The sequence below is a fragment of the Macrotis lagotis genome, chromosome 7 (genome assembly GCF_037893015.1).
Source record: "Macrotis lagotis isolate mMagLag1 chromosome 7, bilby.v1.9.chrom.fasta, whole genome shotgun sequence".
In the NCBI taxonomy this organism is placed as follows: domain Eukaryota; kingdom Metazoa; phylum Chordata; class Mammalia; order Peramelemorphia; family Peramelidae; genus Macrotis; species Macrotis lagotis.
Window position 1 is genome coordinate 182,761,288 of NC_133664.1, and position 17,286 is coordinate 182,778,573.

General features: G+C 34.3%; 1 long non-coding RNA gene across 2 annotated transcripts in view; it reads right to left on the bottom strand.

Moving 5' to 3' along the window:
• The window catches only part of LOC141493195 (uncharacterized), a 50,080-nt gene that overhangs the window by 11,241 nt on the left and 21,553 nt on the right, over nt 1-17,286 (bottom strand). For both annotated transcript variants that reach the window (XR_012470143.1, XR_012470142.1), the window contains exons 2-4: nt 10,676-10,751; nt 9,961-10,096; nt 5,931-6,020 (exon numbers count right to left, since the gene is read on the bottom strand). This is a non-coding gene — a long non-coding RNA (uncharacterized LOC141493195). The remainder of the gene's footprint in view (nt 1-5,930; nt 6,021-9,960; nt 10,097-10,675; nt 10,752-17,286) is intronic.

Below are 17,286 nucleotides of genomic sequence, written 5' to 3' on the forward strand. Positions count from 1 at the left end.
GAATGCCTAGACTCCAAGTTCCTGGTCCCAGCCATGGAAAGGCAGGGATGGAAACTTACAGACTAAAAGATGGTATCTGTGGAGAGGGGATTAATAGCCAATACTTCTGGGAACCTAGCTTTCTGAATAAAGGAGGGAGGATTGCCTAGGGATCCATCATTAGCCTCAGGTTTCTCTGTCTATCAACTCCCTGATATTGTCATTTTTCTAGAGAGAGATATACAGGCCTCCAATGATTTGAAGTACCCAGGATAGGAAATACATTTAAGGTCCCTATAGAGATAGTTACTTTATCATCACATCTGCAAAATATGAATCAACCCATCTATAAGCATTTATTAAGAACTTACTATGTCCTATATTAGATGGTAGGAGTTAAACAGACAAAATGAAAAAAAAGTCCTTGTTCCCAAATTCTCTTGGGGAGATACAATATGTTCACATGTTTGTGGAAGGGTATATATTCAGTATAATTCTGACCTCAAGTGATTTACTGCCCTCAACCTCTCCAGCATTACAGACTACATCCAGCTATATAGAGAATTTTTTTAAAATTCTATTTGTCAATTTATTTTAAAAATTAATGTTCTGTGATGTCCCATTCAATGAAATTTCTCTTTTATTTTAAATATTTTATTTTTCCCCACACATATGTAAAGAAATTTTTAAAATTCTTTTTTTTTTTAAATTTTGAGTGTCAAATTTTCTCTCTCCCTTTCTCACCTTCCCCATTCCTGACATGGTAAACAATTTGATATAGATTATACACATGCAATTATGAAACCCATATTTCCATATTAGCTATGTTTTGAAAGAAGGCACAAACCTAAAGGGGGAAAAACATTGAAAAAATAAAGTAAAAATTGGTTTGCTTCAATCTGTATTCAGACTCCATAAATTCTTTCTCTGGCGATGGATAGTATTTTTTCTCATGAGCCCTTTGGAATTGTCTCATGATATTTTTGCAGAAAGTTAATTCATTCATAATTGATTATTGTATGATATTGCTATTACTGAATACAATTAAATTTTCCCTTTTTTAAACAAAGTAAAGCAGCTAAGCAAACCAATTTCTGATAGTATCCTGTACACAAAAATCTACCTCCCTTTTCTATCACTCAAAATAGATCATTATAATTGCATATTGCAGTTATACTTAGTTTTAGTGTTCTTTTTCAGTAAGGTAATACTGAAGTTATTGTATCTAAAGTGTTCCTGTCTGTTTATTTCTGCATTAGTTCATCCATATCTTTTCACATTTCTCTGAATTCCTTACATGAATAATATTCTATCATATTAATATACTGCAATTCATTCAGTCAGTGAGCATCCAATTTATTTTTAGGGTATTTGTTATTTTTAGGGTTTTTGTTAAAACTAAAAATGCTTTTGTCAATATTGTATTCTCTACCTCTTTGAGGTATATGCTCAGCAAGTGGGATACCTGGGTCTTATTATTACTTCACTGACATCAGTCATCTTGATGAAATTTACCTTGCAGAGAAATGTGTCAACTATATATCTTGTATTTCTTTTCTTTTTAAAATGTATCCTTTTAGTTTTTCCAATTGCATGTAAACATTCATTTTCATAAGATTTTGAGTTTCACACTTCTCTAACTCTCTCCCTTTTTTCCCCTCCTTCCCTTGACTGTGAGTTATCTGATATAGGTTATACAATCACAATCTTATTTAACATTTCCATATTAGTCATGTTGAGAAAAAAGAATCAAAACAAAAGAAAAAAAAAACATGAGAAAAAAATGAAAAATTTTAAAAAGGCGAAAATAGTATACTTTGTTCTATATTCAACTCCATAGTTCTTTTTCTAGATGTGAGTATTTTCCATCACAAGTTTTTTCAAATTGTCTTTGATCATTGCACTACTAAGAAGAGCTACATTTCTCATAGCTGATCATCCAACAAATGAGTACAATGTTCTCCTGGTTCTGCTGACTTCACTCAGTGTCAATTCATGTCTTTCCAGGTTTTCTGAAACCCATCTACTCATGATTTATTCCAGAACAATAATATACCATCATATTCATATACCACAATTTGTTTTGTTTTATTTTTGTATCCTATTTTATTTTTTCAATTACATGCAAAAATAATTTTCAACATTCATTCTTCTGTAAACATTTGAGTTCCACATTTTTCTACCTTCCTCCTTCCCTCCCCTCTTTGTGACAGCAAGTAATCTAATATATATTATTCATGTACCATCATTTTTAACATAGTTACATATTAGTCATGTTGCAAAAAAGGATCAGAATTAAAGGGAAAAAAGACATGAGAAAAAGAAAAAAACATGAAACAAGTTTTTAAAAGCATGAAAGTATTATATTTTGGTCTGCATTCAGACTGCATAGTTTTTTTCTCTGAATAGGCATTTTCCATTGCAAGGCTTTTAGAATTGCTCTTGGTCACTGAACCACTGAGAAAAGCTGTCCATCCTAGTTGATCATCACATATTGTTACTGTTAAAATATATAATGTTCTCCTGGTTCTGGTCATCTCTCTTTTTTTTTAGGTTTTTGCAAGGCAGATGGGGTTAAGTGGCTTGCTCAAGGCCACACAGCTAGGTAATTATTAAGTGACTGAGGCCGGATTTGAACCCAGGTACTCCTGACTCCAGAGCCGGTGCTTTATCCACTGAGCCACCTAGCCACCCCTGGTCATATCTCTTAAGAACACTTTGTGTACGTCTTTCCAAGCTTCTCTGTTCATGATTTCCAGTCTGTCTGCTCATGATTTTTTACAAGAGTATTACAACACATTCACATATCATAATTTGTTCATCCATTTACCTAATTGAGAACAGCCTCTCATTTTTCAATTCTTTGCCACTAAAAAAAAGATACTACAAATATTTTTTTGTAATTGTGGGTCTTTTTCCCTTTCATATGATCTCTTTGGTATACAGTCCTAATAGTGGTATTGCTAAATCAAAGGGTTTGCACAGTTTTATTGCCCCTTTGGGTGTAGTTCCAAATTACTATTTAGAAAGGTTAGAATCAGTTCACAACTCCACCAACAATGAAGTTGTGTCCCAATTTTCTCACCTCCACTCTAACATTATTTTCCTTTTCTGTCATATTTAATGATCTGATAGGTATGAGGTGTAAAGCTGTTTTAATTTGCAATTCTCTAATAAATAATGATATAGAATATTTTCATATGACAACAGATAATTTTAATTTCTTCATCTGAAAATGCCTTTTCATATCCTTTGGCCATTTATCCATAGGGGAATGATTTGTATTTTTACATATTTGTCTTAATTCTCCATATATTTTAGAAATGAGTCTTTTTTTTTCAGAAACACTAGCTATAAAAATTGTTTCCCAACTTACTGCATTCCTTTTAATCTCGTTGTATTGGTTTTATTTGTGCAAAACATTTTAAATTTAATATAACCAAATTATCCATTCATTTTATAATGTCTCCTTTTTCTTGTTTGACCATGAATTCCTTCCTTTTCCATAGATCTGACAGATAAACTATTCCTTGTCCTCCTAGCTGGCTTATGTCACCTTTTATATCTAAGTCCTATACCCATTTTTACCTTATCATGACATAAGATGTGAAGATGGTGGTCCCTCCCATACCTTCCCAACTTCACTAACAGTTATCCTTCTCTACAGCAAAGGTAAAGACCATTCACACTATTTTTATTCAAAGGAGATATCTGTAAAATTCTTGTTACTTTGTCTGGCAAATAGTATGAGTTGTATAATTGCTTAATTCCTTCCCTTCCATGTGCAAGAAAGATGATCCCCTGGAAGAATAGAAAGTTAATGGGCCCCAATTTACATAGAATGGTAAAATTCAGGTACCATTAACTCTAGCATGCTAATTTTCTCTCCTACTCACTGGAGTCTTGATGACTTTATTTTATTATGGTCACATCATGAAATACAAAATTGATTTGAGGCTGCATGTGTCCTGCTTGCCCAGGTTTAAGATTGTGTCTGGCCAAATTAGTGATTGTGGCTCTGCTTTACATTGACTTTATCGACTATTTTAGGGTTTTTTTCCCTTTTGCCTGTGTGGACTTAAGAATGAGTATGCCTTTCTTCAGGAAAAAAAAAAATGAGACTCTAAAGGAGAAGTAGCGTAAAATGTGACAAAGAAAAAGAAAATTCTGCCTCAGTAACCTCAGGCACAGCCAAGGTATGGCAGAGGGTGCTAAACAGTCTTGGAAGTTCTGTAATTCAATAGTATTTCACATGATAAAGCATTATTTGATCTGAAAGCTACAGGGGTTGGTGCAGGGAAGAGCATATATGAAGACATGATTTAAAAAGAGAAGAGAAAAGCACTTTAAGAGGAAAAGAACCTGAAAACATTAAGTGGGCCTTCATTGCCCTGGTCAATGTGGGACTCTGGCTATTGCTAATCTATTTTAATATGTTATCCAAAGAGTCTGCACAGAAAGAGATTCAAGAGGCCAGGGGCTGAGCATTATATAACACTGCATGAACAGAAGGCTGAAAATGATTGGAGATCCAGACCTGCTCTATGCTTTAACTAGGATGATGCTAAGAAAATGAAAGTTAATGCTGACAACTTTCATGTAACATGGGACTATAGTGGCAAATGGTGAATAGAGGAAGAGGGAACCAAGTGTTTTATGAACAACACTGAACAAGAGCTGAAGTCTGACAGGTGCTCTGGAATAACTTACTTTAACAATGGGGGAGAAACAGGAAGACTGGAAAAATGTTTAACTATTACAAAGAAATACATAAAAATATATTGATTGCAGATTGGATAGAATTAGCTATATAAATGATAGCTGTAATGATAACACTCATGTTATCATTATAATTATAATTCAGGCCTCTAAACAATCTGCACTCATGATTAACCTTGATGGATGCAACTCCTCTCAGCAGTATGGAGAGCTAGGACAACCCGTGGAGACCAGCTATGGGTAATGTTATTCTCATCCAGAGGAAGAAAAACCAAAAATAAGCAAAACCAAAAAAAAAAAAAAATCCTGTAGAATCTGAATGAACTCTTCATTCACTTTTTAAAAAATGTCTTTCCTATCTCATAATTTTATTTCTTTTCCCTTAATCTTAATTCCTCATACCAAAAATGACTAATCTGCAAACATGTTAAATGCAAATATGTATGTACAATGTTCACCTGACTGTTGCCCACTGAGGAGGGGGTGGAGTGGGAAGGGAGGATGGAAAGAAATTATATAACTTAAAAATATGCATATGCATGTGCATGAATGTTGAAAAAATTTCAAAACATGTAATTGGAAAAATAAAATATTAAAAAGTATCTAAACTCAGAGAATTCATCATATGTGATATGTGTTTTAAAGATCATTGAATACTAGGGCTGAAAGCAGGTATGTATTGGTAAATGTTTAATAATTGGTTCTATGGGAAACAGAAAAGTAGTTATAACAAACTTTGAAGTTTAATATGCATTATTAACATTTCCCCCATCATTTTCTTAAGTGTAGACCAAAAAATTATATCAAACCCTGATTTGTAGCATTTACCCCATTTCCAAGATATAAATGCTTATACTGAAAATTTAGCAGTTAACTCTCAACTGTTAACTTGGCCAGAAGCAGCTTCCAATCAACATGTAGATTTTTGTTTAGGCAAAATTAGATTTGGTTCTAAATTATCTCAGACAAATCATTATTTTACTCTTTGATATCTTCAGGAAGTTAATTCATTTGGTAGCTCAATCCAATGTCTACCAATGTGTAAAATTTTCAGCACATAGCAAATGTTTACTATATGCCTATTGATAGATTATTGGGGCAGCTAGGTGGCACAGTGGATTGAGTGCTGGGCCTGGAGTCAGGTGTACCCAAGTTTGAATCCAGCCTCAGATATTTACTAACTGTATGACCTTCGCCAAGTCACTTAATTCTGTTTGCTTCAATTTACTCACCTATAAAATGAATTGAAGAAGGAAATGGCAAACCATTTCAGTATCTTTGTCAAGAAAATTCCAGATGAGATCATGAAGAGTTGAACATGACTGAAAATGAATTAACAACAAACTTGATGGATTGACTAATAATTCCCCTTAGGATATCTTAAATAAAAGCAAAAAGTTATCTTATGAAAGTTAGTTACCTTTGATCTCTAGATTGCCAAATCTGGTGGCTTTTTCTCAATCATCTTGAGATCTCAATTGAATTTGACACTGTTGATATATCTTTGTTATTTTCTTTGGGTCTTTGAAACTGCTCTCTCGTTTGTCCTATCTGTGTGGATACTCCTCAGTCTTAGCTGGTTCACCATCCATTTCACATTTATTAACTGTGACTAGTTGTATCTTGAGTCCTTTTCTCTCTTTTTTTCTTACTAGTTACTCCATTAGCTTCCATAGGATCATTTATCATCATCTCTATGCATGAGATGATGCCCAGATCTATATATCCATATCTATTTTCTCTCCATTTCTAATGCATCCTCACTAAAATTACAAAGTGATTTTTTCTTAAACACAAGTTTGACCGTGTTACTGTCCTACTTGATAAACTATTTTCTGCCTAATTCCTTTAGTATCATATATAAACGTCTTTATATGGCATTTAAAGTCCTTCAAAACCAGGCTCAATGTAACTTTCTAGCTTCATTATATTTCACTCTTCTCCATGAACTCCATAATTCATTCAACTGGCTATGTTACTTTCCTACACATGTAGTCTCTATTTCCTGTCTCCAAGTTTCTCTGGTTATTTACTATTACTGGAATGGGAAACATCCTGGGATCCCCATGAAATCTCTTTAAATCCTTGTGCCATTTAAGATGGTCCCAGTGCCACCGTGTACATTACCTTACATTCATTTTGCATTTTGTGTATATATGTATATATATATATATATATATATATATATATATATATATATATGTATGTATATTCTTTTTTTCTATCCAGCTTTGATGTAATTACTACCCACCAGATAGGCAAAGCAGGATAGATGAAGGGAAGTGACATGGAACAGGTAAGTCAAACCATGACCACCACTTTGACCACCATCATCCCTAATGGAGATAACCCAAGACCCTAAAGCCCTAAAGCCTTGGAAATAGCAATGCTTCTAGCCTATCCTGGGAAGCAACCACTGCAGGTGCTATAGACACACCTACTAAAGACCTAGAAAAAAGTTTTTGCCACCAGTCTTCCTCAAAATAAGAAACTGATAAGGTGTTATGAGTGGAAATTACACTAAAGAAGAAACAATAATATCTGTTTTATTGTTATACCCCAAGGATATGTTAGCTATCGATCTTACTTAATTATTAAAACTTCAGGAAAACTATTTAAAATATTTTATTTTAATCAGCAAAATCCATTTTATTCTCCCACATCAATCTCTCTTCACTAAATGAAAACACAATAAGAACAAAATTCATTACAAACATATATAACTAAGTGAAGAAAATTTTCTCATTGGCCATGTCCAAAAATTTATTTGTCTTATCATGCACTATTAGTCCTTCACCTTTCTATCAACAGGTGTGAAGCATGTTTTATCTCTCATTAGTCCTCTAGAACTTTTTGTTGGTCATTATGATGTTGAGTTTATCAAATGGTATTCTGCCACATTTAGATACTGCAATTTTATCATCCATTTCCTAATTTTGGATGTCCCCGTAGATTCCCATTCTGTCATTTCAATAAAAAGCTCTAAAGCTCATTTACACATTCAGCTGTGATCTTTTTTGTTTTGCTTATGAAAATCTAATCTTTTTATTGTTGTTAAATCTTTTTTCAGGCATGTCTTATTCTTTGTGATCCTGCTTCCATTTCCTTCTCTAGTTCATTCTACAGATGAGGAAACTGAGACAAATAGGGTCAAGTGACTTGCCCAAGGATCACAGATCTAGTGTCTGTTCTTTAATCTACCCTCTTTATAAAATCCACTCCTCCCTTCTCCCCTTTCTCTCATGCAAATAGTTTATCCTCGTTTAATCTTTTTTGGTTGGTCTTTGTTTATTCATGTTTACCTTTTATGTTTCTCTTAACTCCTGTGTTTGCACTTTAAAGTGTCTACATAGTTCTGATCATTTTCCTCTGGAATGCTTGGAAGTTCACTCTTCCATTAAAGGTTCATAATTCTTTCCTGTAGCATCATACTTTGTTTTACTGGTTAGGTTATTCTTTCTAGCTGTTTGCAGTATTTTTCTTTGACATGGAATCTGGATTTTTGCCATCATGCTCCTGGGAGTTTTTATTTTGAGGTTTCTTTCAGGAGGTGACTGGTGGATTCTTTCTGTTTTCACTTTGCCCTTTGATTATAAGATGTGTGGACAGTTCTAAGATTTCTTGAAATAAAAATTCTAGATTCTCTTTTTTGGTGATGTCTATCATATAGTCCACTGATTCTTAAATTTTTTCTTCTTGATCTGTTTTCCATGTTATTTGTTTTTGCTGTGAGGTATATTTTTAGTCTTTTGCCTTAATTTTAATATTTCTTTATTGCCTCATGGAAACATTGGTTTCTACTTTTTCCATCCTAATTTTCTTGAAGATGGATGCTTGAACTCCTTGTGTCAAGATGTTAATTCCTTTTCCAATTTGTTTTTATATAACTCATTTCTTTTCCATTTTTTCTCATGTATTCTTATTTCACATAAAAATACTTTTTAATTCTTAATTTTTTCTTTCAGAATTCTAGTTGATTTTTTGCTCAAAACTATTCTTTGGCTTGTAGTTATTCTGGAGTTTTTTCTTGATTTGTTCTTGAACTTCCCTGCCACCATAATAGTATTTTTATGGTGAAAATCTTTTTTAGTTTGTTTGTTTCCTAATTCTTTTAGCCTGATTTCAGACTTAATATAAATGGGCTGGACTTTGGGACAGTTTTGGAAGAAAGTCTTAGCTGGTTCTGTTGCTGTTTGGAAGTACCAAATATTATGATATCCCAGGATCTGCTGGTAACTAAAACGTTTTCAGTGCTCTCAGAGTAGTCTGATGAAAGGAAAAGTTTGTTCTTTGTTCTGAGCTTTCAAAATTTGGGTTTGGGTCAAAGCAAGAGCATTCTGCTGCTATGTTCAGCCACTCTCAGTGAGCTGGAGGACTCTGCTGGTTCAGAGAGGCAGAATTATAGGTTCCTATTTGACCTGATTTAACTATATTGGTTATTCCTCTGTAGACTGGGCTAGATGGTAATAAGATGGCGGAGGCTGAATGGTATGGCCTAGTGGTTGCTAAAATATAATAGTTTATGTGAGTACCTGGAACTCCATGTGGTTGTTGACTGAGTTTATACTAAGTGTCTCAGCAATTTGATTGTTCTGCCCTATGCAGGAGTTCCAAAGTTGAGTGGATGGATTCCTTCAGGGTTAGTTCTCTGAAGAGGTCAGTGGCAGGTCAGATGGCAAGAAAATGGCTGGAAATGATCATTTTATGGAAGGTGAAACATGTCTTGATTTAAGGGCAGTTTAACAATCGAAATTATTCATTGAATTTACTGAGAGTTCACTTGACTTTAGGTGTTATTTTCATTATTTTTGGAGTCATTACATTATTCTCTTGAAACTATTTTTTTCCAGTCTCCATATTTACATACAAGTTTTGCATATTTCTTGGAATTACTCATGTTGGTTGTTTCTTAATGGCTCAATAGTCTTCTATTATATTAATTTGCCACACTTTATTTAGCTATTTCCCAACTGATTGATACCAATTATGTTTCCAGTTTTTTGCTACTACAGAAAATGTAGATATGCATGTTTTTTCTAATGTATGAGCTGCCTTTAAATGTCTCCTAGAGGGTCTAACATCTTAAAAAATATGCTTGGTTTGCTTTTGTGGCAACAAGCTAACCCCACAGGATAACTCTGGGGACAGTAGATTCTAAGACTGGTCCATCAAATAAACTATTGTATGGCATTGGGCAAATCACTTTTAACTATAATTTCCTCACATGTGAAGAAGGGGAAAAAATATGACTGAAAAACCCACCTCCTATGGTTGTCATGGAGATAAACTGTTTAGTGGCTGCAAAACCTTTCATGGGGAACAACAGCAATTGAGATTTCTAACTTCTCAGATTTGTATTCAGAGCTGGTTTTGACTTCCACTCACTCAGGGTCAGTTTCTGAAAAACAATTTTGTTTTTTTTGTAGAGAATTACACCCATTTCCTGGGATAGAAAATCTGATTACCAAGAAACATACTTGAAAATCGAAACCTCAAAGCTTAGTTTCAGAGATTCTAATGAATCTGAGTTTCTTTAGGACTCATGTAAGCATATGTTTATACACAAGCACATTATGGTGTTATGTCTTTGTAATTGAACTGTTTCAGGATAGAAATACCCTCTATTGATATAGATGCATGTCTATAATTTATAGTCTCAGAGATTTGCCTGCATTCCTACAGGTTTTAGTGAGTTGCCACATCACTAATAGGTCTTAGAATCTATGTGTTAGAGGCAAGATTTGAACCCAAGTGTTCTTGACTCCACTGTAAATCTTCAGTCCTCTCTATCCTGAATACACACACACACACACACACACACACACACACACACACACACACATATATATATATATTTCTTTTTCTTTTATTTCAAACTAGTTAAAGAAAAACAAACCAAAGGTAAGCTACTCTAAGCTAAGCAAAAATCACAAAAGCCCAGGACCAGTCAATCAACAAGCAACTGTTAAACACTTACCTAATATAATATTTCTAAAAGAACTTGGTCTTCATGCAAGGATTTCAGAAGGAAGAGGAAGGCACACTGGCTATATCTGAAATCAAGAGATTTGGGTAGTCATTTTGACTTTGCTGTGATCATATGCAAGTAAGTTTGCCTGTAAGATTGAGTTTCTCAGTCGTAAAATAAATAATAGTTAAATAATGAATTAAATGACCTGTCTCTGATTTTCTCATAGGAAATGGCACTTAAAATATTATAGAAATATGAGTTATTATTTATCTAACTCCATGCTAAAAATATCAGAAGATTCAGTAAATATTTATTAAAGTTAGAGACTTTAAATTTAACTGTGAGGTAAAGCTAATAAATAAAATCAACTTAATTTGTGGAATCTATTTTATAAACGGAATATCTACAACCTCTTGGCAGAATTGATAAGGTAGTTGAAACAAGGTGGTATTTTAGAAAATACTTTGAAATTTGAAAAGACATCAAAAGCTAAAAAGTAGAGTCAAGGTTGCAGAGTAAAGGTGCCTGAGTTCTCCCTCTAAACAAATTTGAAATAAAATAATTTTCCAGCCAAGAAAATTTAGAAGGTCATTGGGAAAAATTCTGTAGCACCATTATAAGAGAAATGCTCTCTGGGCCAGAGCAGACTGTACCCCAGCAAACCAGGAGCAGGACTTGGGGAGACTGAATCGATCAGTGACAGCAATAAAAAATCTGATCTTGCAGTTGACAGATGGAAAGGGTGTTGGACATCAGGTCAGAAGGAAGGGTCCATTTGCTGTCACAAGGAAAAAGACACTTTTGCATATCCTTAGATCTGAGTCACAGTCCTGAGTATTAATCCAAGTGAGAGGAGGAGCCCTAGCACAGCAGAACTTGTAGCCACAGGGGATCAGGGAATATAGCCACAATTCCAGGGTTGAAAGAGTGCTTGTGGTCACTCAGAAACAGTGCACAGTATTGGACAGTATTAAACACACCTCTCCCTGGATCATACCACCTTGGAAGAGTCAAAAACTTACAGGTCCCCAGAATTACCTCTGAGAAGAACTGCACAAACTATCTAAAGCTTGAGACAGTGCCCACCCTTCATCTTGGAAGCAGTTGCATTATATTATATTATAGAGTTAAAAGTCAAGAAGTAGGCTAGAAAAATGAACAAACAACAGAAAAAAAGCTGACCATAAAAAGTTATGGTGACAAGGAAGATCAAAATATGCAAGCAGAAGAAGACAACAAAATCAAAATTCCCTTATCCAAAGCCCCAAAGAAAAATTTAAATTGTCCTCAGACCATGGAAGAGCTCAAAAAGAATTTTAAAAATCAAATAAGAGAGGTAGAGAAAAAAATGGGAAAAGAGATGAGTGGTTAGAAAATCAGATAAAGAGAGTCAACAGCTTGGGGAAAAAATGCTGAAGAAAATAATACCTTGAAATCAGAATTGGTAAAATGGTAAAAGAGTCACAAAAATTCAATGAAGAGAAGAATGCCTTGAACAATAGAATTGGTCAAATAGAAAAGGAGGTACAAAAGCTCACTGAAAAAAGTAATTCCTGAAAGTTAGAATTGAGAAAGTGGAAGCTGATAAATTTTTGAGAAAAAAGCAATCAAAAGAATGAAAAAATAGAAGAAAATTTAAAATATCTCATTGGAAAAACAACTGAAAGTAAATCTAGTTAGATAATTTTTAAAAATATTGGATTACCTGAAAGTCATGATTAAAAAAAGCTTAGAGACATCATCTTTTAAATTATTTACAATCAAAACTGCCCTGATAGTCTAGAACTGGAGAGTAAAATAGAAATTGAAAGAATCTACCAATCACTTCCTGAAAGACATCACAAAATGAAAACTCTCAAGAATATTATAGCCAAATTCCAGACCTCTCAGATCAAGGAGAAAATACTTCAAGTAGTCAAAAGGAAATGAATCAAGAATCATGGATCCATAATCAGGATAACACAGGATTTAGCTGTTTCTACAGTAAAGGATTAGAGAGCTTAGTATATCATATTCCAGAGGGAATAAGAGCTAGGATTATAATCAACCAAGAATGGCCTACATAGAAAAATTGAATTTACCTCTTCAGAGGAAAAAAAATGAATTATTTTCAGTGAAACACAGCACTTTCAAATATTCCTGATGAAAAGCTCAGGGATGAATAGAAAATTTGACTTTCAAATATAAGTTGCAAAATAAACATAAGAATCTAAACAGGAAGGAGAAATCATAAAGGATTTAATAAGTTTAAATTATATTCCTACACATAGCCTAAACTTTCTCTTTATTAGTGCAGTTAAAAGTAATATACATAGACAGAAAACAGAAATGTATGTTGAATGTGATAGGATGATTATCTAAAAAAAATAAGTTAAATCCAATTAGTAGAGGATTATAGCCACGTTTATAGTCTTCCTTGGAAATCTTTTCCCCTCTAGCCAGATCAGCACTACTCCTTCCCTTCAGAGTGACCCTCTTTCATGAGACCAGGTAGTATTCAAAAATAAATAAATAAATGAATAAAATTAAGGACTGAGAATCAAGAATGCACCAGGAGAGGGAGGAAAGTGAAAAATAGAATAGGAAAAAATATCTCTCATAAAAAATACCTGAAAGAGATTTTTGCAAAAGGGGGGAATGGGGAAGTGGGGGAGGTGAGCACATGAACCTTACTTTCTCTCATCAAAATTGACTCAAAGAGGCAATAATATGCCTACTATAGAACTCCATTTTATCATATAGGAAAATAGGAAGAAAAGGAAGTAGGAAAGGGGAGGGGAGGGAGCTAATATTTCTCTCATCAATTTAAAGGAGGTAAAAATCAGAAGCAGACCAGCTTTTGAGAAAGGACAGAGTAAAAGGAGAGAGGAAGGTGAGATAAACAGGGGGAATAGAATGGAATAAAATACATAGTAATAATTACTATGAAAAAATCATAGTGAATTTCTCTGATACTTCATTTCTCAAATTTATAGAAAACTGAATCAAATTTATAGGAATAAGAACCATTCCTCAATAAATAAATGGTCAAAGGATAGGAACAAGAGGTTTTCAAAGGTTATCAAAGCTATCTATAATCATATTAAAAATTCTCTAAATCACTATTGATGAGAGGAAATGCAAATTTAAACAACTGAACAACTATCTCACACCTGTCAGACTGGCTAATATGACAGAAAAGGTAAATGACAATTGTTCAAAGAGTGTGAAAAAAATTAAAGCACATGGACTAATGATAAAATTTATACTGATTCAATTTTTCTGGAGAGCAATTTGGAACTGTGCCTAACATATCCTTTGACCAAGCAATACCACTTCAAAATACGTCTCCCAAAGAGATTAAAAATAAAAAGGAAAAATACCTGTATTTACTAAAATATTTATAACAGATCTTGGGAACTGAATGAAGAAGTTGTATATTATTGTGAAGGAATACTTTGAGAAGTGGTGAAGGGGATGCTCTCAAAAAACACAGAAAAATTTATATAAATGGACACAAAGTGAAATGAGCAGAACCAAGAAAACATTTTATACAGTAATAGCAATATTATATGATGATCTACTATAAATAATTTAGCTGTTCTCAGGAATACAATGATCTGGGGCAATTCTATAGCACTAATGATGAAAACTGTGGCCCACCTTCAGAGAAAGAACTGGTATTCTGAACACAAATCAAAAATATTTTTTCTTTATTTTTCTTGTTTTTTTCCTGTGTTTTCTTTCCTAGAATGACTTACAAGGATATGTGTTTTGCATGATTACACATGTATAACTATTTCAAATGCTTTCCCTCTTAATGGGAAGGAAGGGAAGAGAGGGAGAGTATTTGAAACTCAAAATTTGACAAACATTAAAGTTATTTTTACATGTAATTGGGAAAAAATAAAACATTAAATAAGAAAAAAAAGAGCTATGGAAAAAATGAAGAAAGAGAAAGACTTAAAATCCTAGGACCTCACTTCAGATAACAGTTCTACTAACTAGTCAATGAGCATTCATCATTTGTCTATTAAAGGTTCATAATGGATTATTTGTGCTTGACATATGGTGAAGGCTTCCAAACTCAAATTAGTCTAAACAGTCACAGGTGAACACATTGTTCCTTGGATCCAACATCATGATGTCATTTGTCCTTTATATGAAGGATAACAACCAACCAACAATGTTCCAGGTATTGTATTATTGTATTAAGTGATGAGTATAAAAGAAAGCTCTCTAAGAGCTCAAAATTTAATGGTGGAAGCAGTATGCCAACAAGTATAAAATACAGCCTATATACAGAATGCAGTGGAAATATTCAATAGAAGGGAGACACTAGAATGATGGGGGGGGGGGGGTTACCTACTGTAGAAATGGGATTTTATCTGGGACTTGAAGGAAGCCAGGAAACCTGCCTTACAAGATTTTTCTAAGTTTCTTCCTGTATAAAATGTGGGGGATGGATTAAATGACCTTGGGGTGCCTTCTAACACCAGTTGTATGACTCTATAAATATCTGAGGGGAAATTATATTGGGGTTTCAACTATCATGAAAAAGTCTGGCAGAACCAGTGGCTCACTGCAGAAGCCAATGCAAAGGATAATGAAGAAGCTCAAAAGACAGTGTCAATTTAAAAGAAAATTTTCTGGATTAAGAGTCAGGAGACCTGAGCAGTCAATCTACCTCCTGGCCCTAGATATTTTCATCTGAAAAATGAGGTAGGGGTTGGACAAAATGACTTCTTAGAAAAAAATGGGGAGAAGGGAACAAGAACTCCAGACTAAGAGAGCTTCATAAATATTATCTCATTTGATCCTAAGGTTCCCCTCCAGCTCAGAACTGTTGAGATCACACTGACAGAGTTGGAATATCTATCAAAAACATCAGTCAGTAGGCAAATGAAGAACCAGTTCTCATACCATCCTTAACTAGTTTATCTATCACTGTTCCTTATCTTGGGAGTCAGAAGCAGACCAGGAAGGTTCAGGGGTGAAGCCTTTTAGAAAGCTGTTTTCGTCTGATAGTAGGATCCCTAGACACCAGTGCAAAGCTTCTGTTCTCAGCCTTAAATAAAAACACTTGTTCTACTTTCTAATTCTTTCAACCTTCTAGTTTCTTGTGTTTGTTTGGTTTTTTTTTTTTTTGTTTAAATTGAATCATTTCTGAGCAGATGTGGAGGGGGTGGTCTCTATAGGGCGGATTCAGCTTTTCTGGATGCTCGATTAGGACTTGCAGTCTGCAGAGCTATTTGGAAAAGTAGCCAAATTGAATGCAGAAAGACTGACTCAATAGCACTAGTATCAGCTATTTGTCTTGTAAAAGAGCATATTTCGATGTGATGTTATTGAACCTTCACGCTTAATGACCCCTATAATACACTGCTATCAGGCAGTGCCATCTGCATTTGGGCAAATTCACTCACTGTTGTTTACTCAGCATAAATTATCTTTATTTAAGGTTTAGTGGAAGAGGCATCTATTTGGATGTGTGTGCTTAACTGATTATAGACCAGAGTGGGCTGCGGAGTTATTTCCTTGTTCTTGGAAGCTACTGGAAAATGATAAGAGCCTGACTTATGTTAGAAGCAACTCTCACAGGCAGACAAGGGGCACTGAGTCCAAAGTTACAAAGAAAAAAATGGAAACCTTTTTGATCATCTAGGATTATTTATTCCAACTGGTTGATGATGGTGGGTGTGGTGGAGGTGATTTGGACCCTCCCTTTAAAACACACACACACACACACACACACACACACACACACACACACAACACACACACACACACACACACACACACACACACACAGAGTTTACTACAGTTTCTGTCCACTGTCCAACCTACAACATTGCCCAGAGCTCTTAAGAATGTCTCCTAGATACAAACCCTTTAACTGACATTGGCAATTGCTTTAGAAAGCTGCTGCCATCTGTAGATAGAAATGAGCATATGCACATATGCAATTATGATGGGAGGAGAAAAAATATGGAAGTGGAAGGAAGGGAGAAAAGAAGGGACAGAGACAAGGGAAAAGATGGCAAAGAGGAAGAAGCTTAAGTTCTTTGCAAAGTGAAGTGGAGGAGGGGGAGAGGAGAGACACACTCAAAGAAAAACACAAAGAATCAAAATATCTCTCTAATTATTATTGAAGTGCCCCCCACCTCAATCTCTTCATTTTCTTGTTTTGATCATCCTTTTCATTTTTTTCATTTACTGCTCTTTGCTTAGTGTTGAGATAAAAGTAATTTGACTGTAATCTGCCTGAGTCATATCTAGTGAACAGTGGTCTAGAAAGAAGGAAACGGGAGAAGCAATTGTCTGTCATATCAAGAACCCTGGCTAAACACTTAGAGTTTGAATCAGGACTACTTAAACATGTGCACGTGTCATAATCATTTTTTGCATCAGTTTCCTTATCTGTAAAATGGAGCTAAACTGTTTGCTCTTCTTTCTGTGATAATCAAATAAGATAATGCATCTTGCATGCAAGCATTAAACATAAAAGTGATAATTATTAATTCTTCTTTACCTGAAATGTGCTATTTCAGTTGCAAGTACCATCAGCCTGCAAGTCAGGTTGATAGCCTTGAAGTTTTCCCTCATTCCTCATCCCATTAAATTACCAAATGCTGTCC